This window comes from Chroicocephalus ridibundus, chromosome 3 (genome assembly GCF_963924245.1).
Source record: "Chroicocephalus ridibundus chromosome 3, bChrRid1.1, whole genome shotgun sequence".
Lineage (NCBI taxonomy): Eukaryota > Metazoa > Chordata > Aves > Charadriiformes > Laridae > Chroicocephalus > Chroicocephalus ridibundus.
Window position 1 is genome coordinate 85,611,390 of NC_086286.1, and position 26,201 is coordinate 85,637,590.

The following is a 26,201-nucleotide window of genomic DNA, read 5'->3' on the forward strand; positions in this document are numbered from 1 at the left end:
GGAATTATAAAATGCTTATATCCACTTGTACGAAACTTTTCTGTGAAGTGAAATGCTCCTAAAGTTGCAAATGGGAAGTTCCAACCAGCTCATGTTTTCCCTTTTGTTAGTGTGTCCTTCACATAGAAGTGATTTATGCCGCCAAAAGAATGGTACAGCTAGTGCAGTCTTTAACACTTATCCAAACAAAATAGTTGCACTTAACATTTAAGTTAAAAAAAAAATATTGTTTTGAAAAATTGTCAATTTGGTTTTAAAATTACAAAATAAAAAAAAGACACCAGCTACAAGAACTAATAGTAAAGACCTCTATGATTCAGCTTTGCAATTCCACTTGTAAGCAGCAGTTTTCTGTATCTGTCAACTCTTTCAGAGAGGGGAGGCTTAGTTTTAAATAAAAGAATTAAATAAATTTTTAAAAGTCCTGTTAGTTTATAGATCATATCTTGATAGATTTAAACTCACCAGTATTGACAATACACTACCAAGCTGCAAATTAATAATCTAAAGTGTCCAGTGGTTGCATGAAATGCCGGTTTGCACCTCTTTGTAGTTATACCACTCAAGTCTCGTTATCTTCATAAGCCAAGATTATGATTTTACACTTCTGCTAGAAATTAAGAAAAAGTTAAAAACCAAAACAAATCCCCAAATCTAATTTCACTAGCAGTGGTGTGTATTTTCCTTCAGGCTTGAGTGAGAAAATCATTTGGCTTGGCTACTAAACCCTTCCATCTGCTACCTTTAAGCTACTGAGAACTGATCAGATGTAAGCAGGAAACTACAGAGACTAAGCATGGTCACAATCAACGCTGTGACAACCTTTGTCTTATTTTCGCCAAAGTAAAAAAGACTCCTTTTCTTGAAAGCAGACCTGTTCATTTTTTGCAATGACCCAAAGCCCGCAGGAATAAATGGTTTGCCTGACTTAAATTAGCTTTGCATGAGTTAGTTTTCATGAATTTCTCTGGACCTTTCAGCGGTGCCCAGCAACAGGACGAGGGGCAACGGGCACAAACTGCAACATGGGAAATTCCATCTCAACATGAGGAAAAACTTCTTTCCTTTGAGGGTGGCAGAGCACTGGAACAAGCTGCCCAGGGAGGTGGTGGAGACCTCTGGAGACATTCAAAACCCACCTGGATGCGTTCCTGTGCAACCTGCTCTAGGTGACCCTGTTCTGGCAGGGGGTTGGACTAGATGATCTCCAGAGGTCCCTTCCAACCCCTACCATTCTGTGATTCTGTGGATGAGAATTAATGGTTGAAAAAAATCAAAAGCCATGTTGTGGTGAACAATTCTTGTGTGGAAATACATCATGAACGGTGATGGTCTCTTAAATACCATATTCCTTTTTTTCCCTTCAAACTTGGCCTTTTTTAATCTTTAACAAATAAATAACGAGCTGAGAAGAACTTGGAGTTCAGATTAACATGTGATTTCCATTCCTTTCTCTAAAATATGTTGAACAGTGACACTGTGGCCTTTCATGTGAAGTTTTGATTATAGGCACATTTCGGCTACGGTATTAGAAAAGTGTATGCACCTGCTTGCCATTTTGCATTGCAAAGAGCCTCATTGATTTTAGTGAGTTAGGCTAAGCCTCTGAGCATGCCTTTGCAAGATCAAAGCTTAGCTGCTTCAATTTTCAAACAATAATGAGATGCCGAGGTCAAACTTCTCTTCTGTTTCAACAATCTGTTTCTGTAGTTGTTTTTGTTAAGTATTCTGTTCTTTGTCCTACCTCGCATAATTAAAGTTGTAGTTCAAACTCGCACTTATTTAGTGATTTATTGAAATAAAACTGAAGCTAGCTATGCTGGGTAACTGGTTTTGACAGAAAAACACAAAATGACGAAAGCAGGTTGAAATTTTTGCAGGCAAAATAAACCCAAACCAACGGGTCAGGTAGCAATACAGAAAGCTTGCGACTTTTTTAAAGACATGCACGTAAGAAATCTTAGAATGAAATTGGAAAGACAGAAACAAAATTGTTTTCCCCCAGATTAAGTGCCTATGAATTGCACAATGCAAAGATTGCCCAGCTATTTCAACTTAGAGCATAACATAGCTATATTTCAAAGCCTGAAATAGCTCCATAACTGGACGTAAAATAGTGCACAGTAAAAAAGTTTCCTCATTTCCCTCTAACAGAGTCTGAAAGTGCAGGCGGCCCAATGAGATTTATGTGCTTTATATTTTAAATCACTTACAGGAACCTTACCACATGACTATGTCACCTCAGAAGATTTTTCTTCCTTTCATTTAGACCTACTCTGTGCACTCGTACTGTACTGGTTAACTTGGTGGAAAAGTCAAAAGTTTTTAAAACTGACTTCCTGATTTGGGAGCTTTGTTTCATAGGTACAAGGGAGGGTAGTCAGACTTTATGTCAGGCAGTCATGAATCAATTTGACCAGGGCTGTCTACGGTGGAGGTTAAACTGCTAATTAGTTACAGATAGAGGTGAGCTTTATTGGCTGGCATAGTAGCTAATAGTTTAAAAATGTCCAAGAAATCTCTAGTTTACAAATGGCTGTAATAATCCAAGGTGGATTAATCTTGTCTCTTTTTTATTCTGATCAGCCTTCAACTTGATTATTAGCTTGGATAATATTATGCACAAGAGAGAGAGTCTTTGTCCTCTTGGTCCTGGTGTCAGGGCAGAGAGTGGCTTGTAGCATCTCTCAGAAAAAACTATAGGGAAAGTCCTTTTCAGTCTGCACAGGTCTAGCATGTCACGTTCTCAGTTTAACTAGGTTCAGAGAGGTGAGTAGCTAGGCTATTGAGCATGTATGAACTGAAGCATTTAACAGAGAAAAATCCAGTTCAAATGATCAAAATTTCACAAAGTGGCAAGGAACTGAAACAAGAATATTTTACCTGAATATATCAAGTGTTAGCTCTGCCTATCATAAATAACATGGCTGTGAGAGTTTGGAAGCTGACTTTTAGGCCACTTCTTCACCTCTTTTTTTGTGCCTTGAGAAGACATTGTCAAAAATCCTGGGTGGTGGCACTGATTGCTTTTGATTTATCCAAGATTTCTTCTAGAGTAAGTCAGCTACATACTTGGGATTCTTTCTCAGATCCTGCCTCCTGTCTCCTGGGTTCGGTGATCTATGGACTCTTCCAGATGGTGAATAATCTTCATAAGGTAAGACAATAAATCATAATCAGAGAAAAATACTACAGTCTGAGGCTGAATGGGAGCAGTGCAGTTTTCTGTGTCTAATGATCTTCCAGCTATGCTCCATATACCAAAAATACCTGATCATCCACAATACACTTATTCTACTGTTGCCATGCTCTATCTTCCTAGCACTGAAATTAGCAGCACTTGTTTTTCCAGCTGCTGTACTGACTAGCAATTAAATACAACTAAAGACAATTACTTACTTTATAATTTGTCTAACTGGGCTGTCTTATCAGTTGTTTCAAACTGTGCATGATAATCTTTATTATCAAATGCAATATGGAGGAAGATCTGTAGTGGTGCAGAAGAATTTAGTTGTGCAACTACTATTGACATTAATAGAAGTCACACAACTTGATCCTTTTAAAGCTTGCTGGAATTTCAGTGCTTAAATATTCTAAAAATTTTTTAGGAAAACAGGATACTTGTAATCAACTTCCATATTTATCAGTATTTAGACACTTTGATGCCACCCCTAAGTATTCTCCCACTTCACCTCTGTCATCTGAAAATCAATTTCTTTTGTATCAGTTTTGTAGTATTGGCCAAAAATTCTCTAGTTTTCTTTCAGGATAACAGTGCCTTTTGAATAACTGATCCTTTATTTTCCTCATTCACTGAGAACTTTCCAATTTTTGTGCTGAGTGAGTCAGAGGTCCTGACTCTGATCAGAGTATGTGATCATGTAATTAAAGATTTAATACGCACATTCACACAAGGGTAGACTGAAGACTGACAAACATCCTTGATTCTGGCATTTTCTAGCTCACAGTTTTTTGGCTTTCCAGCCTGAGTAACATTCTTCAATGTATTTTTTGTGGGTGAAGAACTGATTTATGTGAGTGAACATTTGTCAGAAGTGTAATTCAAATAAAGAAAGAATTGTCTGAACTAAATTCAAGTGTTTCACAACTTCCCAAAGAAAGTGATTTAATTGTGCATCACGTAGACTAAGAAACTTTTTCTGCTTTGCTCTCAAATGCATTGACTTGACATCATCCTGTTGCTTTATATCTTTTTGTGCCTCTGAGGCAACTCCTCTGCTCTTCATCATAGCATGTAATTATTTATGTTCCTCCCAGGTATGCTTATCTATGGCTATCTATAGAGTCAGCTTGCACGGTAATGAAGTGACTTGATTGAATTTCCAAGTTAGTTGACAGTAGATCAGTATTTGGACTTCTGTAGTTTAAAGACAGGGCAATAGCAACTTTGGAGGGACTCTTATATGCTGTTACTCAGCTGTGCTCGTTTTTGGTAGATGAGAGCCTGTTTGCTGCAATTGGCTGCATTTTGAAGTAAAAAATATAATCCTAAAATATCTATGGAAGCTAGGTCACAAGAATCATATAATCTCCCATTTCTTTTTCAGTTCCACTATTGGATCTATCCTGCCTTGAGGGAACTGAGGTCTTTTCTGATAAGGAGCCCTTGTTCAGTTCTCATCACTCATCCCTGCAGCTTGATGGATATTAACTGAACATGAGTTCATTAGCTGTGAATGTACACCTACGGGATGGGATTTTTTGACTGCTACCATTCTGAAATTATGTTTCAGTCTGCAATTGTCTTATTAAAATTAAGTAGGAAAATAAAAGCACACAGGCAATTGCACACATAAACCCAAGCTACTGGGTCATAAAAAGATGACATATTTACCATCATTTTAACACAGCATGAAACAAGCAGCAAATACTAGTCTCAGTGAACAAAGATCCATCCTTTTCGTAGCATCTGGACCTGTAGATTTCTCAAGCAACAATGGCATAATAAAGACAAAGGTGCCTGCCATCTGTTCTCTTTTATGAACATTATTTGTTGCCCTTGTAATCCTGGAAACTTTCCAGCAAATGCTGCAGCAAATTTGAGCACAGGAATAATCAGGTATGAGGCATATGACCATTATTGTGCCTGATGGGCTATAAAACATGAAGCCCCAAGGAAACACAAAAGAGAAGACAAAAATAGAGCACCAAGCAGAAGAAAACAAATGTTAATAGAGATGAAGGATATTTGACATTTTTTTCCATTTTCCCTGAAAATTAATAATTCAATGCTTAGAAAAAGGCAATGTTAAGGTTGTGATTTCAAACACTTAAAAGCTAGAAAGTATGCTGTTGGTGAACTCCTGATCACCAAGAGTTCCCTGGTGGCTTTGGGAGAAACTGCACTGCCTGAGAGGAGCTCAGGTGACTGTGAGGTCTGGAGCTTGTGAGAAAAATGACAAAGTACTGACATCATGTGTAAAAAGGATGACAGCAAACAGCTCTAAAAAAGGAGATGGAGTGAATAAATGGATGACACTTTAAACTAGGAAGACACTATTGTAAAATCAGTAGGTTTGGAAGAAGAATTGGAATTTGGATGAACGTTTCTATCTCATTTTGTGAGACACTGAACAAATTTTAGCTTTACTGTATTCACTTGAGTGTCTGAGGTTGTCCAGTCCTCACTATGAACTAATAAGGTGGTCTTACTGTCATCTGTTAAAATACGCAGCAGGAGCATTTCAGACTTTCCAATAAAATGCCTTCTAGAAATAAAAAAAAAAAAAGAGAACCGTGTACAAAAGATTTAGAAAGCCATTGTTCTAGCCAGTAGATTCAGATTAAGAGGAATGGTGAATGAATTTTGAATGAAATAGAGAGCTAGCTGTTCTGATTTCTATTCATGGCTTCGACATGTGCTTCCTATTTGATCATGTAGAAGACTTATACAATCCTGGATAGTCTGCCAGCAGCTGAACATCTAAAGATGACAGACTCCCTTGGAATCTTTTTCATTTGGCCTTTTTGTTTGTTTGCTTGTTTGTTTTTTTAGTTTGATTTCCTTGAAATTTTAATTGGAACTCTATGAAAAGACAAGATAGAAATTTGACAATTCCAGCCACTCCTCAAAACCTCAATGGAAAAAGGGTCTCAGGATTCTTTTTCACTTTGTTTGAGTTTTGTGAGCTGGCATTACATGTTTGGTTAGTGGTTCTAGAATCTGAAATAGAGTTAATGCAAGATCCTGGTTAGAATGATCATGCAAACTCAACGCTGCTGTCTCAGTTCTCCATCAGTATAGCTGTGCTTACTCTTGAAGCATTTTCCTGAATTGCTATTAACATGTTTAACTGGCCAAAAAAACAAATAAAGTGTTTATTTTGAAAAGAAAAGAAAAGAAAAAGGCTGGGTCCATGGTGAAGACAATATAAGCTGCCAGAAATTTTCATTGTTACAGAGAACTAAGAAAATATGCTCCAGCTCAGGATTTCTTTAGATGTTTTTGGTTTTGTAGTTAAAGCTTTTTTTCATGTTAAGATATTAATAAATAAACTCAAATAAAATATCACATAACAAAGGGCTGCATTTGAAGATGCATCATAAGAAAGAAGAAAAAAGAGACAATACCTCTCTGTACCACCCAGGGGAGGACACAGTCCCGGACACGAAGGCTTCAGAGGATATTGATGAAAACAGAGTGAGACCATGAAATGGAAGCAAAGCGATAGAGTCCAGGAGGAACTGATTTATGGGAAAGATCAAAAAGGTAAACCAAATCTACAGCTAAGCAGTGACTAATGATAAAAGAGCAATAGAAGTTGGCATGCTTTATAGCCATGCAGGGAAATGTTGCTGGAATAACATGGGGGTTTTGGGGAATGGTAGCCCTGTGAACTCATTCCAGGATGAGCTGGTAGAAGAGCTCAGTAGGCTGACTAATGTTAGAAAAACAGTGGGAAAAAAAAAGGTAGTTATTGGATACAGATGACAGAGACAACGTGACTAGATTTTTAATTTCAAGCTTGGTAGCATATTAATTTTAAACTGGAGTTGGGAGAAAGAATTGGTGGTGCTGGCTGCTATAGTGACTGGCCATAGCCTACATCATTTTCCTTTTTTCGGTGATCACCTCTGTCACGCTGGGCAAGGAAAACATAAGGGTCATCTATACCTGTGATGCTAAGTTGCTTGTGAGGCAGGAAAGCTACAGAACTTCCATTCAGCCTAAATTCAGTGCATGGGTCTGTGGAAAGAAATGAACCTTGATCACTGTGAGTAGTATCTGACCCTCTGAATTCATCTGCTGTAATCGGCCATTGTATGAGGACAGATAAATGACCTCTCACTCTAGTGACCACAGACGCACTGCCATCCACTTGGAAAAAAGCCTTTTGTTGACCTGAAAGGAAATACTGAAGGGCTTTTCTGGTGTGTGAGTTGATGGTGTGTGGTCTCGATACCAGCCTCCAAAAGAGCACTCCTGAGTTTATCATATGAATTCCAGAGTTTGGCAGGTTCACTTGGAGAGGAAAAAAGCCAGGAGGAAGGTGTTCACTTTTTTCTCTTTTGGATGAGATGAAATTCCATGGATACTCTGGTGAGGGGAAAAATAGAGCACGTATATGAGTGGACCTGCCTGCCAATGACAAGCCTGGCTCTAGGATTTCTGGCACTGGCAAACAAATTAGTGGGATTTAGCATATCAGGAAAGAGAAATAAAGTGTAATCTGAAGATTCAAGCAAACTCGATACTAATTTCAGCAAAGGTTGTGGTTGTTCAGATCCTATGTTCTTCTGAAGCAGCCCTATTCAGAAGCAAAGTAAGCCCCAAAGTTGTACTAAATCAGCAGTGAAGGTCATGTGAGGGCACCAAAAATGGCCCTTTCAATAAAAATTGATGGTAGTGTGGACTAAGAATAGCTTAGCTTTCATGAGCTCTCTGGTTCTGACTGTTAGGTTGCCTCATGAATGACCATTACCCACCTGTACCAGTTACACCAGCTATGAGGCTGCTGCACCTCACACACAACACAGCTCCTTTTCTAGGAGTCTCTTGTGCCTGTAAAGCTATAAAACCATATTTATGCCCCAGACCAATAACCTAAATAAAGTTCTTTCAGTGCTGAACATTTTCACACTTAGCACACAGAATCTGTATGAGCTGGGTGTCAGAAAAGCCAGACACTTGACCAAATTTCATGTGAGAAGATCCACTCTGTCATCTCTTCAACTGGAAAAACTTTCAAAGACTTCTGTATTTAGATGACTGAGGTGTTTCTTGGTGAGGGGTGTTTTGGTAAGATTTTTTTTTGCCTTGGGGAACAAGTAAATGTGTACTAATGGGCAGGGCTGCAATTCAGAGGGACCTAAAGAGGCTGGAGGAATGGGCCAGCAGGAAGGTTTTGAAATTCAAAACCAAATGCCAAATGCCTGGGAAGAAGACTGCTTTCAATGATATAGGCTGGGGACTGTCTGGTCGGGGAACAGTTCTGCTGAAAAGGACCTGGGGATCTTGGCAGACAGCAAGCTGAACGTGAGCCATCAGTGTGCCCTGGCAGGAAAGAAGGCTAGCAGCATCTGGGGCTGCACTGTAGAATAGCCAGTAGATCAAGGGAAGCGATTATCCCCCACTATTCAGCACTCAGATGACACCTAGATTCTGTGGCTCAGTTTTGGCTGATAAACTGGAGTTCAGTGAAGGACCACCAAGATCCTCAGGGGGCTGGAGCACTTGCCCTGTGAGGAGAAGCTGAGAGACTGGTGCTTTCTGACCCTGGAGAAGAGGTGGCTTTGGGAGCACTTAGCAGCCCCCCAGACCTATGAGGAGGTTGTTGAGAAGACTAAGCCATGATCCTCTCTAGTGGTACATGGTGAGAGAACAAGAGACAGTGGGCAGAAACTGAAAAGAGAGGTTCAAACTAGATATAAAGAGAAACTTTTTCATTCTGAAGACAGCTAAGCAATGGAGCAGGCCACTCAGAGATGTTGTGCAGTCTCTGTCCTTGGAGGTTTTCAAGACCCAACTGGACACAACCCTGAGGAACCTGGCCGTACCTCACATCCGAGAATGTTTTTAGCAGGAGATTGGACTACTAATGTCATGAGGTCCATTCCTACCTGAATTACCCTAGGGTTCGTACTCAATAAATATCGAGGAAGTATATGAAGTGCAGGAAGTATTAGATGAGAATATTTATGGTAAACCCACAAAATAGTCTGTAGGCTGAGTCCTGTAGTCTTCATTCAGGTGAAGTTGCCATTTCAGTTGGGTCATCTTGCATGTTCTAGACAATTGGAATCTACTGAAGGATTTAAATGGGTACTACATTGAACTGAAATCAGAGAGGAGTGTATCTAAGGATTTTACTAGAGCACTAGATTTAATACCCAAATCTGCTGAAATGTATCACAGACTTCTTAAATAATTTCAGCAGGACTCCAGTTCCACCTTCCGCTCACACTTACACTGACTTAAGTGCTTGCTTTTCCACATTTTTGCATATGCAAAGAGGATTATGTTCACCGATATCCCATAACAGTAGCAACTAAATATATAATCATTCAGTGTGCAATCAAGGGAAAAGGAACTGCACATGGAATTGATATTACTTTTTTTCTGGTTTACCTGTATGATTTATAAAATCTCTAAAAAACAAACAAACAAAGTCTTAGCAGAAAAACAGAAAAAAAGTGTACTTTTTAATGGATTGCACCCCAGAACAAGACTCATCCCATTAATTCTATGTATTATTTAATCAAGCAACACAGAACTCTTGTTATGCTACCAAGCCATTTTAAAAAGCAAGTTAATCATGCTCAAGTGACTGACAATACAGCAGCACTTTCCCCAGGCTTCATTTTGAAGCTAATTTATTTAATCCAACAAGCAGAGCAATGCAGCAGGCAAGGTAGTGTTTTCTACTTTAAGTAAAGATGTGGAGGGGAAAAAGCGTCCATACTTCAGAAACTATAAAATTTAACTTTTTTGCTTGATTTGCCATCCACAAAATTATTTTAAAGAGGAGGACATCAATTTTATCCTGTAATTACCTTTGTCAAGGTTACCAATTTTATACCTGGGCTTAGCCAACGAGAAGCTGCTGATTTATTTTGCTGATTATCTTCTCTGCTGACAAAGATATTGTATTTGAAATGAAAGGCACTCACGGTACACCTGGAAAATCTACATTTAAAATCTCTACACACTGTCTATATTAACATACAGTCTTGTTATAACAAAGATACAATAAAAGCAAATTTGTTATGAATTGGATTAACTTGTTGTTAGAGTAGATGCAGATTTTCATTTATGTTTGTTGTGCTGGGTTAAGAATCTCTGTACAAATAATAAATATGGTTTAGAATTATCTTTTTGTGTATTCACTTTCCTTTTACCTTCTGAATGCTTCCTTTGTTATGTGCGTGTCCTAGTTTCAGCTGGGATAGAGCAAATTTTCTTCTTAGTAGCTGTTGTGCTTTGGTTTTAGTATGAGAATAATGTTGACAACACATATTGTTTTGGTTGTTGCTAAGTAATGTTTATATTAAGTCAAGGACTTTTTCAGCTTCCCATAGAAGCTGAGAGGGAGCATAGTTCCATACCACAGACATCAGGCTCAGTGTGCAAATGGGGGCTGGCTGGGGGGCAGGAATCCACGCTCACTGCTCGGGATGGGCTGAGCAATCGATCATCGTGTGGTGAGGACAATTGTATTGCATCACTTAATTTTGTATATTCTTTTACCATTTTTATTATTATTCTCTTCCATTACTGCTCTATTAAACTGTCTTTATCTCAACCCAAGAGTGTTTTTTTTCCTCCTTTTTCTCCCTCTTCTCCCTGCTCTTCTGGGCAGTGAGGGGAGCAAGTGAGTGGCAAGTTCCTAACTGTGGCTGGGGTTAAACCACAGCAGTGTGTTTTCTCTCTTCCTCCTTTTACTTTCTGGACGTTATCCCAAATTATCTTTATATTAGAACTGCATATTTCTTTTCTAGTTATCCTCTAACTCCCTCCTTCCTTTCCCATTTTGGTACAGGCTCATCTCCTTTTTATTCTGAACGATGACTTCACATTTCTTACTCTTAGGCGTGGATGTCATGGGATCTGTAATATCTCATAAGAGATAATAGCATGGAGCAGGAGAAGCATGCAACATAATGAAAAGAGGAATGGAAAAAAATTCTATATGGGAGGGTGGCTGAGCTGAGAAGAGAACATGCCGGCAGTCCTCACTGTCCCTTAGGAATGAGGAGTCTAAGACTGAGAGATGGCACAACTGGGAGCGGCTGTTGCGATGGCCTTGTTCAAGAGAAAGAGGAGGAAGGCAATGCCATATTATAACAAAAAAGTTACATATACATATATATATATGCACACCACCATTGCTATTAGATTTCCTTTCTTTGTGTTTCTCATTTTAGAGCTAGAAAATCTCTAATATTTCCTTTCTGTATATTTTGATATCAGAATTGATCTCTTTTTAAACACTGTGTTTTGGTTATCAACTGCATGCTTTCACCACAGGCTGCATAATTAAGAAACTATTGTGACTATCCTAAAATAATGAGTAACGTGCAAATTAAATTGTCTGTGGAAGATGTTAAAAATTTATAATTATAGAATTCATCCCCTTGGAATATGAAAACATAAAAGTACTTATACGTCATAAACAAGTTATTACAGAATTACTGCATGCTTTCTGATTAAAATACTGAAATAAACCAAGTTAGAGGAAAACAGGTTGTACTGGTCACCATGTGTGATTTCTGTCTCAAACTGATGGTTTTTATTATATTAACCTGCTGTGATTTTAAAACATAGAGTGCTGTCTTCCAAGTTTGATATTAAGGCACAAAGATCTGGATCCTTATTTTTGCTAGTTTAACAGAACAGGTGGTCATGCCCTACTGCCACGGGTATAACACTAACCCCTAGGTCTAGGTATTAGCCAGAATTTGGGATCATGCTTCAACAAAATTAAAATAAGGTGGCAAGCACACAAGAAATACTGCCCTTTACAGGTGCACTATGTACTGAAATTTCACAATAGGAATGAAATTTGGTTTTAAAAATGAATGAAATGAGTGGGTGTGGGATAACATACCATGAACAGAAAGCTTTTTAAGCATGAAATGCTCAGAATAATGAGGAAGTTACAGCTCAGAATGGAGAAACACAACATAACTCCACAGAGACGTTTGCAAACAACTGCCCTGCTCACTAGACCTTAATCAAATATGCTGTTCGGCTCTTGTTTTTATGATCCCATCTTTTTTCATTCATTAATATTCTATGAACATATTTATAGAGGAGGAAGATGAGACATCACTGTGTACCATCGTACACAAATTATCCCAGACTCTCAACAGCTTCTTTGCTTTTGGTGCTTGTGCATAGAGTTTTGATATTCTGCCAAGAGCTGCTGCTTATATGGGAGTCCAAAATACCTCAGTTTCCCTTTCTTTCCATGCGTTTCTTCCCTCACAGTTACTAGGGATAACACAGACTTTTGACAATGCAAGGGAGGAAGAGGCAGGTCCTGTCCTGTTGACTAACAGATTCTGCAAAAAACATCCCATTGGCAGTCCACGCTAATGAAAAGCCGGCAAAGAGAAAGAGACGACACGTTTGTTGTGTGACTCAACACACACTTTACTAAAAGGAAAATTACCTCTTAAAATTGTATTCCTGACACATTTTGGAGTATGTGTAGGCACAGGCATTTTAATTAGGATTTTGTGATCCCAAAAGGGAAAGACCTCCATGAGATGAAGTAGTGCTTCAAAAGCACTTTCACGTTTTGAATCGGGGTCTTGGAGTTAGGTGGTAACATTCTCACCATGTTCTCTGAAGTGCCATGATAGGTGTCTGCCATTTCCCAGATAAAATGCTATTATATCTCCAACCCTGCACAGATGATCTTGTAATTATGTCATTTATTTTTCTTAGTTCCTTTTTTTTTCTTCCCCAATTTTTAGCCTAGTGCTACATTTCTGAATGTCATAAATCTAAATACATTTTATACTGAACCACATTTTTTACAATTTATATGGATCTTGCTTTTAGGTGATTTTCCCTTTGTTTTAATGCATGTGTTTTAGTAATTTTCACTATGTACCTTTATTACACCATTAGCAGAAAATGTTTCTCTTTTGCAGGTAAGTCCCTATCTGACCTGTAATCTATTCATATACTATTTCATAACTCTTTTTTTGTGTAGCTCAAAGCCCGAGTATAATGGTTTTGTGATTCTTTGCCGTCTGTTCTCTAGACTGAAAACAGTAGATACTACTTTTTCCAAGTACTGAATATGTCTTCAAAATATTATTAAACTATTTAATTAATAGAAAATATTGAAAAATATATACTTAGTACCATATTTATATCTAGAGGAACACAAACATAGGGAAAAATGCACTTTTTCATCTTTGGAAGTTGACATATGTTTGTGCTTCCAATTGCAAAAAACTAATTAATATTGTAATTTAATGATGTTCAATAACAATCAAATATCTGTGCTGAAATGCAAGAATCCTTAGCCAAAGAATATACACCAAATTATTCTCCTGTAACACAATACATATGAGAATAAGGAATGAAGGCAGAAGGACAGAACAATAGAAGTAGAGGAGTTCCCTTCGTACCAGGATCAGACCCTTATCACAACTTGGCTAATGTTTGGCAGGATCCATCCAAGTCAGGATTATTTATTGTGCTATCTAGATAAAAGTATAAAATATATTTAAGTAGATAACAACTGATGAGATTCTTGTGGGCATCACAGAAGATCAGGCTATTCAGAAGGGATTTAAAGGAAAGTGTAGAAGATCTGTAGCTATTTCTAGGATGATGTATAGGCAGAACACAGAGGAGGGAAAAGGGCACGGGAGAAACAAGAACAAGAGGTTAGTTGAGGTTGAGATACCCACGTTGAAGAAGTTGAGGTACCTGAGAGCATGCAGACAGAATTGCCACTACATTCTGCACCTGAAGGACTGGCTTCCTCCAGTGAAATGGAGGGAGTGTACACGTATGCATAACCCTAATGGCAGTGAAAAAGAGCACAAAACTTGGGAATGGCAAAGAGAAATTAGAACAGAAGGAATAACAATAAATAGAGACAGTGGCAAATTTTTAACCTGTACGAACTAAAACAGAAACAGAAATAAACGGTGCAAAGACACAACATGATTACATTTTCAGGTTTTGGGAAGAAAGTTCTACCAAGGAAAATAGCTCCTGGGAAAGATACAGTTGCAATTTATTTCTAAACGCATTGCTCTCTGTATTTAAAGTGTGCTGTCATATAGATACTGTGTCAGAGGTCCATATGGTCACCTGGAGCTGTGATTCACTTACAGACTGATGATTGAGGTTTTTCACAGAATTGGTTTACTAGGCACAGAATAAGATCCAGTCCTTCAAGAACATGTACATGTGACTGCCTACAGGGCAGAGGAAATAGTGGCTGAGATACTGTTTGATTTGAGCAATGTAATTCAAATGCAAAACATTATGAGAACACACAACACTTGTAATGAGAGAATTCTGGCATGTGTGAGTAGTTTCAACCTATGAAATCTTTACAACTGTAATATCTAATTTAAAATAATTTAATTTCATTTTCTATGTTAATTTGCCAGAGAACAGTAACTTAAAAAGTATCCAAAGAAGGGACTTTATCTAGGGCTGTGCTACTTCCCGAAAAAATAAAGAGCAAAGGGACACAGTCCTGTGTTCATTCAGGTCAGGAGCCTGAATTTGTGCATGCAGACAAGCATCTTCATACCCATGTGGATTCTGCACCCACCTTTGCTTTGCTGCTAATGGGGATGAAGTTATTCGGCTCCTCAGTGAACCCCAGGTGCAGAGGCAACGCCTGGTCCCTGTCCCAGCCCCCCTGAGTTGTGAGTATGGAGCTACGCAGGGCAAACCTAACTTGTGCACCTGCTTAAAAACTTTCGTTCCAGCAAGTAAGTTCTATTAATTGAAACAACATTGTTAAAGAATTCAAGAACACATTTGCTTTTGCTCAAAGGCTCCAAAAGCCTATTTCCTCTTTAAGTCTGGTTCTGGGCCATAGGACGTCACAGGGACTGAGCAATTTACTGAGCACTTAATTATTGAGTGCAAATTTTCTCAAGAGCCTAGCTAATGAGTCTAACAAAAACAAGCAAAGGAATAACCACAAAGAGGTTCAACACGGGCTGAGTTTTATGAAATTAATGTCAGTGCCTTAGGCAATTTGCAGGTGGGTAATACCTGTCTATATTGCTTTTGCAATTCCAACTGGAAAAGACATGTTTCATCTTTCACCTTTGAACTTCTCTATTTTGTTGCTATGTGCCATTGAACTGATGCTGCATTTTAACTCCAAGCTGATTTTTTTGTAGCTTCAGTGAACTCTGTTCATTAAATAAGGGGCTGATCCTTCATCTTCCGTTCACATCTATAATTTTAATTTGATTCACATCTGTATTCTTTACTTATCTGGGCCATCCAGTCATAAGAGTAGCAGTTTGCAAAAATGACCTTCACAACTCTAAAGCACTTTCAGATGAAGGAGAAATTACTGTTCTATAGCAGATTCCTAGGCACTCTACTGCAATTTGTTGCTTCTTTTTGTAACCAATGCTGTAGCACTTAGAGAAAAATTTTAGAAACTCCCATTGTTTTTTCCAAATATGTGCTTTTCTCAGTTAGGTCTTTTCTCCATATCTCACAGCTAGAGACTTGTTTAAGCCTCAAAACGTGAAGCCTCAGGACTTTTCATAATGTTTGTAAGTAGTAAAGGTAATAATTATGGCAGCTCTTGGTTTTTATGCCCTTTTTATTGAATGACACAAGATATAATACAAACAATCTCAAGATTGTTCTCACTATATTACATCTCGTGTAATGACTCAAAATGCTGCTAAGTTGGTGTAAAAACCTACAACATCAGAGCCATGTTGGTCTATGTCCATTCCGGAATTACTGTGCACTGCTAAACACATGGGAGAGAAGAAAGAGAATCAGACCTCCCCAGTTTAGATAGAGTTTATCGTAACTGAATTCCTGTAAGTTACGATCCAAATAACCATAAGATCCAGAAAGCTAAATGCCTACTGAATTCTGTTTCTTGGAAGAAATTTCAGAAACTGATTGCATTTTGCTTACAATACAACATATATATTTCTAACTTGATAGAAATAAGATTCCTTTAGTAGTGTGGATTATTAAAAATATTTTAGACTTGTTGTCAAATAGACTCCCTTCACTATTCAAAAAGCCTTGCAATTTTCATTCTGCATCAGGAGAAAAAGCCTTGAACAGTGAAAGGGGTGGGCAGATAGGGAAGTGCATTAGTTGAACATGCCGAAGGGTAACCAACAGAGAAAGAAACCACTCACCCTTTAAAATTAAATCTCACTGTGCATGCTGTGTATTCTATATCCAGGACTGTTCTTTTTGCTGTTCTTGAAGTTCTCTTCCAGTCCAGAGCCAACAGTTATTAGTGTAACTGATCTGGGTTAATTTACACCATATTTCATAGCATATATTTTGACAAATAAGGTTTTTATTCAAATAATCCATATCAACATATAATTATCAATCACAATTTTCTCCTGGAATATTATCGGTAAATTTCAAATAAACTGGCTCTCTGAGAAATAAATATAAACTAAACTCTGAATAAATATAATGTAAACTCTATTTCCATAAAATTTTGAGATCAATACTTCTGAGGCTGTGGAATACTCCAGTTGTATGGACATGATGTGAATTAAGTTACTGCCATGACTGATGTGCTAAAATGCATTATTTATTATTTCATTACAGTCTCATTGAAATCTTTGGCCTGTTCTGATATGTAACTCGAATTCTCCTCATTTTCCCCCAATTACTAACTGACACAGCCTACAGAATTGCTCTCGGGAGAGTATAAGGCAAAACTTCATTTTCTTCAGTAGTGCAGGGTAAATTCTATCAGTCATAAAATAATAAATTTGTTTAAGATAATCAATTTCTGAACTGATCTCTTTTATGGTTAATATATATTCTCTCTAGATGTGTGTACTGATAAAAGATGCATATGAAACCAAGGTATGTGTACTGGTAAGTTTATTATTTGAATATGAAAATGGGATTGGAGATTAAATGTGAGAAACTAGGATGTGTCCATAGTTCTCTATTTCTGGGTATTTTCTGAAGCCTTGAGCCATGTGTGAATATAAATTCCATCATCTTTGGATTAGCAAGTACCAGAGATAAAGCTAATGAAGATGTGAAAGTTCAGAAGGTTCCTTTTCTATACCAGCTATGCTATGCTACTCCTGGCAAACCGCATCTATTTACCAGGACTCCTAAATACACTACTTTTATCTATAAAGAGACTTCAAAGCAACAAAGATTTCAGCTCCTCAGAAGGAGGAGAATGAAGGAAGTACCTGTCCAGGGTGATCCATAGACAAAAACAGATACAAGTAGAACCAACCACAATATTTTATTTTTTTTTTTTAATCTCATGGAAATTTAGGGAAAGAATGAGGAGAATCTCCTGAAGTGGAGGAGGAGACATGCTCCTTAAGAACCAACATTACGACCAATGTTGGCTGGCAACCAAGGGAGTTTAAGTTCAGTTCTGAGGCACCTAGGTGGAACTAGATGTAGACTGTAGGTCTTGTAGTTCCACTGTAGATCTGCTCTAGATCTAGATCTAAACTGTAAAGTGACTTCACTACAAAGGGTAGAACTTGATTTAGAAACAACCTAGTATAGTTTTTGTGATTACCAAACTACTTTTAACAAGACTTGCCGTGAGTAGTAGAGTCAAGTAAGTCTTGTAAGGCAAGAGGAAAGAACTAGTAGATAAAAGAGATGGAAAGGCAGGAACGAGAACTGCTGGAGGAGGTATGAAATACTGGGTCACCAGAACAAAAGAGACATTAGAAGAGAACACATGTGCTACTCTAATTTTGGATGCTGTGTATTGCAAATGCTGGTAGATAAGGATGTTGTCCTTAGACATTAAGTCAGCATTAGGGCTGTGTAAAGGAATGACCTCTGACTTCAACATAGCAGATTAATGGAAGTAGTTGTTGGACTGGACTAGTATTTTCCGTATTTCTTACATTAGAGTCATATTTGACAGTGCACATGTAAGCATATGCCTATGGCTTCACCAAAATGGGTCTTAAATTAGGACATGGTAGTGTTGCAACAACTTTGAAAGCCAGCTTCTGACTGTTGGGTGTGTATAAATGCTCAATCATAAAATAGCATTAGTGAAGACCTTATGTATTTTATTTCCTTTTTCAAAATGATGAGCTGTGGCTGAGCTGTTGCTGATCAATAATACTTAGAAATAAGTGTATAGTGCATGATTCAAAAAAAGATATAGTGAAAAATACCTTTTTGCTTTCTGCACACAATAAAACTAGAGTAAATATGGACAGAGAGAAGGAAGAACCTATAATTCAAAGGTAAGTAATGTTTTGCTCTTGGAACAAAACAGGAAGCTCTTTGGAGCAGATCTGGATTTAATATTTTTCTTTAAGAAAATCAGGAGTTGTCAGAACCAAACCTGTTTGGTGAAACAACACATTCAATTAAATGTTTTTTTAGGGAAATGCTCTGCATTCAGGAATGAAATCTCTGGTCAAAACCATGAGCACAACCAGATTCCTCCTCTCCAAATGATCTCTAACCCAGGATGGGAGGAATAAGGTCAGATTTTGAAGACCCAATTCAAGTATCTGATTCAAGAAAGAGCTGATGGCAATGAATCTAAGGTCACATGTATAGAACAAAAACCAAGCCAAAGCCTGAAGATGGCTTATACCCACATGGCTATGCACAAACATATTTCTCCTGAAATGGGACAGATTTATCAATATGGTCAGCTGAACTGATTCTGTATGTTTTGCAAGACCCTGAACCATGTTTCAACGTTTCTTAGCACCAGACAAAATCAAGCCAGGGAACATGCTAAAAACTGAGCAGTGAGAGATGTGACTTTCTTGTTTTACTAGGGCTGATGTGTCCTGTATTCCAGTCTTCCCTTCATTTTCAGGATTATTATTTTTGAAGTTCAGCAAAACGTAAATATTCCCTCTCAATAGAAAAGGGCATGAGAAGATCAGCTCAAGACAGTTCAGTACAACCAATTCTGAATCCCCGAGTACAAAGGCACTGGCAACAAAGCATATGAAGCAGAAGCAAAGAAGAAAGGTGGTGTTCATTTTGACCAGAGTAAGGTCAGTACTAAGAAAAGCCTTAGCCTAGTTTTTGACAGCTGTTAGAAAAGAAATCTGTGGCAAGTCATCAAACACCCATGTGACTCACCTCTCTCCTTTGTTTAGTGGTCTTAGTTTGATGCTTTCAATAGCACAAAACATCCCCAGGTGTTTTTACTCTTCTGATTTACAGTGATAGTTACTCAGCCACTTGGCTAAACTGATGCTGCCACTCCGGTGCTTCCTGTTCTGGAGCTCACCTGTTGGAGCGGGAACCTCTCCGTGATGCAGCAGGGAGCTGCAGACATACCCTTCCTAGTGCTGGCTGAAATAGCGCTGTGACACAGATGGCTACCCTACAGCGCTATACAGCGTACAAGGATGCTTATGCTGTTTTCTCCTTTGAGTACCAATATCTTCGTAATCAAACACCCAGGACTGAAAGCACTGTAGTATGCTTTAAGCTGGGGCTACTGCTCATGCGTACAGTAAGACAATGTGTTCTCATTGGTCTTTAAGCCCCTACTTTTGGATATATGACCCATCTGAAACTGCTTTTTAAAAATGGGTATCATATTTAAATTATTGACGACTCGTATTTTGATCGCACAACTTTTTAAGTATTTCCTTTCTACTAAGTAATCTCATCTAGGGTGATGTCTTCTTAGATCATTTTTTCTTCCAAGAAGAATTTATGATCTTTTTTACACATTTATCAGCTTTCACAAGGTCACAGTTTCTCTCTTGATACTCTTGATAGTAACAGCTATGAATATCTCGTTTTCCAAATCATTATTACAGATGCTAAGTAAAGTTATGATTACCAACAAAAATTATAGAAAGTATTTGATAATTTATTAATTGATGTACTTTTGCGTATTCTTTGAGCTTAGTCCTTCAGAATTTGAACTATACGGGTTCCTAATCTACCAGGACACAGATCACGGTTTTATGCAGCTTTTTCATCCCTCTTTTCTTTTTTTTTGCAATCCATGTTGTGGAAATAAAAAGGTTTTAAGATTAAATGAAGGCAAAACAATTCTGCCCAGCTTTTCACGGGGTTCTATGAATTCTTTTGGTGTGAAACCAGGCAGAGGAGCTACATCTTACTTTGGCAGTTTAATGGCATGTCACTCTATGTAGATAGTAACAGCATAGATACATACAATAACTTCATAATCCTTATAAGAAGACCTGTCATCATGTACTATAGCAAAGCATATTATTAAGAATCGTTTAATCTACACATCTCTGATACAATGCCACAGAATAATATTGTAGCATTTTACCTACAGTTATATAAATCATGTCTGAATTGTCAGCTTTTTTAAGACTGACAGCATTTTGGTGTGATATAACTGCACATCATGATAAGAATGTAATCTAAAGTAATTCCCAAGAATACACAAAATCCTTTTATACAGCTGCTTCAGAATTTTTTTTTGAAGTAAACATGAAAAGAAATCAACTCAGAGGGGTAGCCTATGTACTTAATTTTTGAAACAGAGGTTTTTGAATGAGATTGGGCCAGAAAGAGTCTTCCCCATCCAGCAACATGTTGTCACAGAGACAGATGAGATCATAGAACCATAGAATCATAGAATGTTTTGGGTTGGAAGGGACCTTTAAAGGTCATCTAGTCCAACCCCCCTTTGGATGGATATTCCTTCCATCCTCCTGTCTCCTTTCCCCTCAGGATCCTGGAATTATATATATTTAAAAAAAAATTAAAAAAATCATCTTCCACTAGCGTCTTGTCACAGAGCTCTGCACTCAATAAGAAAAATTGATATTCATCATGAAAACAAAATTGAGGTTGCTCACAAGTAGCATCCAGACCTTATTCATATTTTTAAAACGTGCACTTCCCTTAAACTCCACGTAATACATAGTTCCGATGAGAAAAATTGGAGTAAATGTCTCAAAGGAAGTCCAGTCACTTCTCACTACACAGCCTACTGTACGTAGAATAGCTAAAGAAAAGAGAATTTATTAGTATTCTACTGACCTTTTAGACAGACTGCATGGAAATCCTGAAGGCTAATTTACAGCTAAATTAATTAAAATAGCACATAATATACAAGGTCACCCAGTGGCCTTTTCAGAGTTTTTCTGTCTGAACAAGACGCTAATTCTTAATTTTATTCTTCAAAAAAAAATAGTACTTCTCTGAGTCCCAAGACATGCAAAAGATTTCGGAAAGCAAAGAATAATGAATCTCAAATGCAACTTTAATTCCAACCTCAAAACAAAATAATAAAAATTTCTTTCATTTGTTTCTTGGAGAAGCTATTGGTGTCATGTAGCGTGCAAAAGAGATCATACTGCACTCATGACTGCAAGAGGTGCTGAGTTCCATCATTCAATAATAAATCTCTTTTTGTAATTTTTCAGCCGTCTTTTCCTTAAATCATAAGTCAATGCAAAGTTGTTAATAATGCATTAGTCCAAAGGTTGTTGGGGGGAGGGGGAAATGAGAAATGAGAAACGTTATTCAGAGGGAAAAGGACACATCAGAAAACTGGTAAAACAGAGCGGTGATCGCAAACTGCAGGAAGGAAAAGCACCCTTTGTTTATACATATTAAAATGCCAGAGTACTTGTGTCTATTTCCATTAAATGAAATGACATCTTAGCCGAACACATTACATTCTATGCCGGAGACTGAAAATGATAAAATACTGAATTTGAATCTAAAAGTGGAAAGCACAGGGTGGGGAGATATGGTCACTTTTTTGCCTTATGAGTATTGGAAGTCTCCATAGGCTGGTATTGACTGAATGTGCCTATCATATCACATCGCATCTCTTTTTCCTTTCCGCCATAAGTAATCATTACTTTTTTCCACGACTGCCATCCTGTAACAGTCACTGATCACTTCATAGATTTTAAGGGCAGAAGAGAACAGTGCAGTCCTTTAGTGTGACCTGTGATGTGACACAGGCGGTAAGACCTCACCCAGTAACATCTACATGAAGTCCAATAATTTGTGGTTGAGTACAGTACACCTTTTAGAAAGAAACCAATATTGATTTTAAAATGTATGATGGACAGAAAATCTACTACTTTCCTTCATAAATTGACATAATGGTTATTTTCTCTCACCGATAGAAATGTGTCTCGTATTTCCACTTTGAATGTGCCCATCTATAAACGGTAGCCAGTGGTTTCTGCTGTAGTTATAAATAACGTGGCATCCATTAGCCCTCTCTTATTGCATACTCCTATTTCATTATTATGTTATAGGTCAGCCTCTTTACTTTCCCTCTGTTAGATAGATTACTTCCTCAAATATTTCCTTGTGAGGGAGGTTTTGAGCCCCAGTATTAATTCTTTTGGGTAACAGAGCTAGGAGTTGCGTTTTCAGCCTACCCCTCCTTGGAATTATGAACTAGACACCTTTGATGTATAAAGACAATTTAAGCTTTTGAGTCTTATTTGGTACTTAGCTGCATATACACAAAAAAATTAAGTCAATATCTGTTCTAATGATCTTATGAAGATGATTGTTTGTCTTAATAGGGAAACAGCACCTGCAGACTGGCAAATGGGATAGAACTCAGTTTGCTGAGTATGAAGAAAACAAACTATATTAAAGTTATATAGTCTGAAGAGGCTTCCTTACCAGTCTGACCTATCCAACAGCCTGCAGAAACAGAGATTCCTGGGAGAGATGAGGTTAGAGAGTCCAAAATATGTAATATTTTCTGGACTGTAATACCTACTGCATTGGCACTGGCAACATCATTCTGATTGCAGGTTATTTTTGTCTGTATGTAACATTTTCAGAAACGCTAAACCTATCTTTTTTATTAGAATACAATTTGGAATCTGGGGGGTTTTGTATTATCAAGTGCTAGAAAATAGGTCTAAGCTTGAAATGTTCTTAACAACTTCTCAGATAAATGCACTGGCTAAATTTTTGTCCTTACACTCTCCTCAAATGTATTACAGAGATCCTATTTCACAAGGGCAAATAAATTCTCTATTCTAGACTTGGAAATTAGTTTCTAGATTTTGAACAGCCTTTTTCTGAGTAAAGCTGTCTCTGTCCTTTCAGAACAACCCAATTTCCAGTTTAAGCCACTGTTCTCAAGCCCCTCAAAACCAAATGAGACATGCCGGATTTTCTGAATTGTTCTAATGGCATAACCTAGTTTCCACAAAAGGCAATGGGAGCTTTATCAGTTGTTCTAATGGAAGATAAAGTGGCAAACTTGAAAAAAATTCTAACCATAACTAATCAGCTTTTGTGCCTATGCTAGCTCTGCCAAGTTGAGTTGTATTGAGGAGCCAACATAGAACTGGCAGGATACCTGATGCTGCAATTACTATCCAGTCTGTCAAAAGCCCTTCTTTTTTGAAAGCACTGCCACATTTTATCACTTGAAACCTCTTTATGTCATTTGCTGTAAGAGCTGATAGACAGTGTTCGAACACTTGGTGAGGAAAACAGTGCTATGTTTACAAAGGGCAACATGAATAAAAACTTCTAGAAGTATGAAAGACCAATTTTAGAATTTGTTTAATCTTATTTTAGCAGTATAAAAGCATCTAATCTAAGCAGTAATCCATGTAAACTTCTAGAGCCGATGGAGGGAAATGGTAAATCAAGCGTGACTGACCTGATTGCCTTCTATAGTAAAGTGAATGGATCTGTGGACAAGGGGAGAGCAGTGGATGTCATTAGCATGGGTTTTAGCAAGGCTTTTGGGAGTTAGGACATTTGTTAGGATGTTAGGACATTATGTCTGTTTGGGTGGAAAACTGTATGGATAAAAAGATGGCTGGAGGGTTAGACTCAGAGGATGGCATTTGATAGATCATACTCTGTTTGAAGGACAATAAAAAATGAGCATCACAGGGGTGTAAATGGGGACCTGTCCTCTTTAACGTTTTTATCTGTGACCTGGAGGAGGCGATGAGGTGCACTCTCATTAAATTTGCAGATGGCACCATACTGAGGACACTTGACAGCGGGGCTGCCATCCAGAGGGACCTAGACAGGCTGGAGGAATGGGCCAGCAGGAACCTTTGAAATTCAATGAAAATGCTAAATACTGCACCTGGGAAGGAAGAACCCCTTACGATGATGCAGGCTGGAGATGACTGGCTGGGGCGTAGCTTGTGGAAAAGGACCTGGGAATCCTGGAAGACAGCAAACTGAACGTAAGACAGCAGTGTGCCCTGGCAGCAAAGGCCAACAGTGTGTGAGACTGTATTAACAGGAGCTCAGCCAGGAGATCAAGGGAAGTGATTACCCTCCTTTACTCAATATGTAATAGACAACATCATCCTTGTCCATTTTTGAAGCTTTTCCTTCTCCTGCCCTCTTTCTCCGTACCCCTGTCCAGGAAAGACATCAATAACCTGGCGAGAGCCCAGCAGAGGCCACCAAGATGCTCAGGGAGCTGGAGCACTTTCTCTGTGAGGAGAAGTTAAGGGACCCCAGCTGGAGAAGTGGCAGCTTTGGAGGGACCAAACAGCAGCCCACAAGTAGCTACAGGGAAATCATTGAGAAGTTGGTGCTAGTGTCTACAGTGATGAACAGTGGAAGGATGAGAGACAACGGGTGTAGGTTGAAACAAGAGGGGTTCAGACTAGTTATAAGGAGAAATATTTTCTGCTGAGGGCAGCCAGACTGTGGAATGGGTTGCCTGGAGAGGTTGTGCTGCCTCCATACTTAGAGGTTTTCCAGGCCCAGATGGATAAAGCCCTGAGAAAGGGTAAGTTGGACCGGAGATCTTCTGAGGCCCCTTCCATCCTGAATTATCCTATGATTTGAACTCTTTGTAAGAGCTAATTCCCCTCACAAGATGTCTAAACTGCTGCGCAAAGAGTCTTGCTTGGATTAAGATGCCTGATTTTTAAGGCACCGATATTAAATAGGAATGTCAACCTATTAGGGAACGTAAACACCGCTAGTGAACTGACTAAGTGATAATACAAATCATAGAAAAGGACTCTTAAATGACAAGCCACTTCTCCAATCTCACCCTTATAACAGTGATTAAAAGCCTTTTCCATTGGAGAAGCCATTTTCTGTAAATTCCTATCATAGTTATTTATATAGCTTCCTCCCTCACCCACACATTCACACGTACAGTAACAATGCAGGAGCAGTATCAGCACTTCCCCCTAGTTTCTGGACTGTATTTATGCCTATTTTACTTATCTCAGTGAGCAGGAGCTTACTATAAGTCCCTGTTTATGGGTAGGAAGATGAGACCCAGAAGGACTTTGCTTTCCTGGTTTCTAGGCTACTTCTATAGACACTGGACTATCATTCATCTCTATCAGATGGTCTTCCTTGAAAATTATCATCCTACATAACAGTCTAATCATATTAAAACATCAAGGACCAAGGTGCTGCTGGTCTTGCTTTATTCAAACAGGGTCTATTTCTCCCATATCTTATACGCTACCTTCCAAAGCAGTACTTGGCTTCAGATCCAATGCTCTTACAGACATCTCTGACTAGCATTTGGCTTCTAGCCCCTTACAACTATAAGCTATTAATTCATTAATAGAGGAGTGGATAAATTACAAATGCAGTGTCCTTTAGTGTCAAGAAAGACAAATGTCTTAAGTGGCAGCAAAGTCAAGGATAGTTTCAAGGAATATAGAGAGTTATTGTCTGGAGTACAGATGTGAGATGATGAGATGAACACAACAAGGGGAACTGATAATCTGAAGGGAAACCTGATAGGCAAGGATAAATTACGCATGATTAATTCTTAGATGAGCATTTTCCTATCTCTATTAAAATGTAGGATAAATAGATATAAGATGGAGATAACCTTGAAGATCTCTGTGAAGAGTCTAGTAGGAAGCGGCAGGAGCAGACATGTAGGCTGCATGTTCTTCTTTACACTCTGAAATGAGCAGGGGGAGCCTGCAGAACTGCAGATGTCTATAAACAATATGAAAATTTTGAAGAAAAAATAGGGTCTTTTGTTCATAGGAATGGAAAAAATTCATGTGTATCTTAAGGCTCTTATCTCCATTCTTTCCCTTCA

At 38.2% G+C, this 26,201-nt stretch overlaps 1 protein-coding gene across 3 annotated transcripts in view; it reads right to left on the reverse strand.

Moving 5' to 3' along the window:
- FUT9 (fucosyltransferase 9) overlaps window positions 1-26,201 on the reverse strand; it is a 113,793-nt gene that overhangs the window by 46,811 nt on the left and 40,781 nt on the right. Inside the window, exon 2 of one of the 3 annotated variants that reach the window (XM_063329942.1) lies at window positions 24,249-24,330. The exons of the other annotated variants lie outside the window; for them this stretch is intronic. The gene's annotated coding sequence lies outside the window, so the exon portion shown is untranslated. The remainder of the gene's footprint in view (window positions 1-24,248; window positions 24,331-26,201) is intronic. 3 annotated transcript variants of the gene reach the window in all.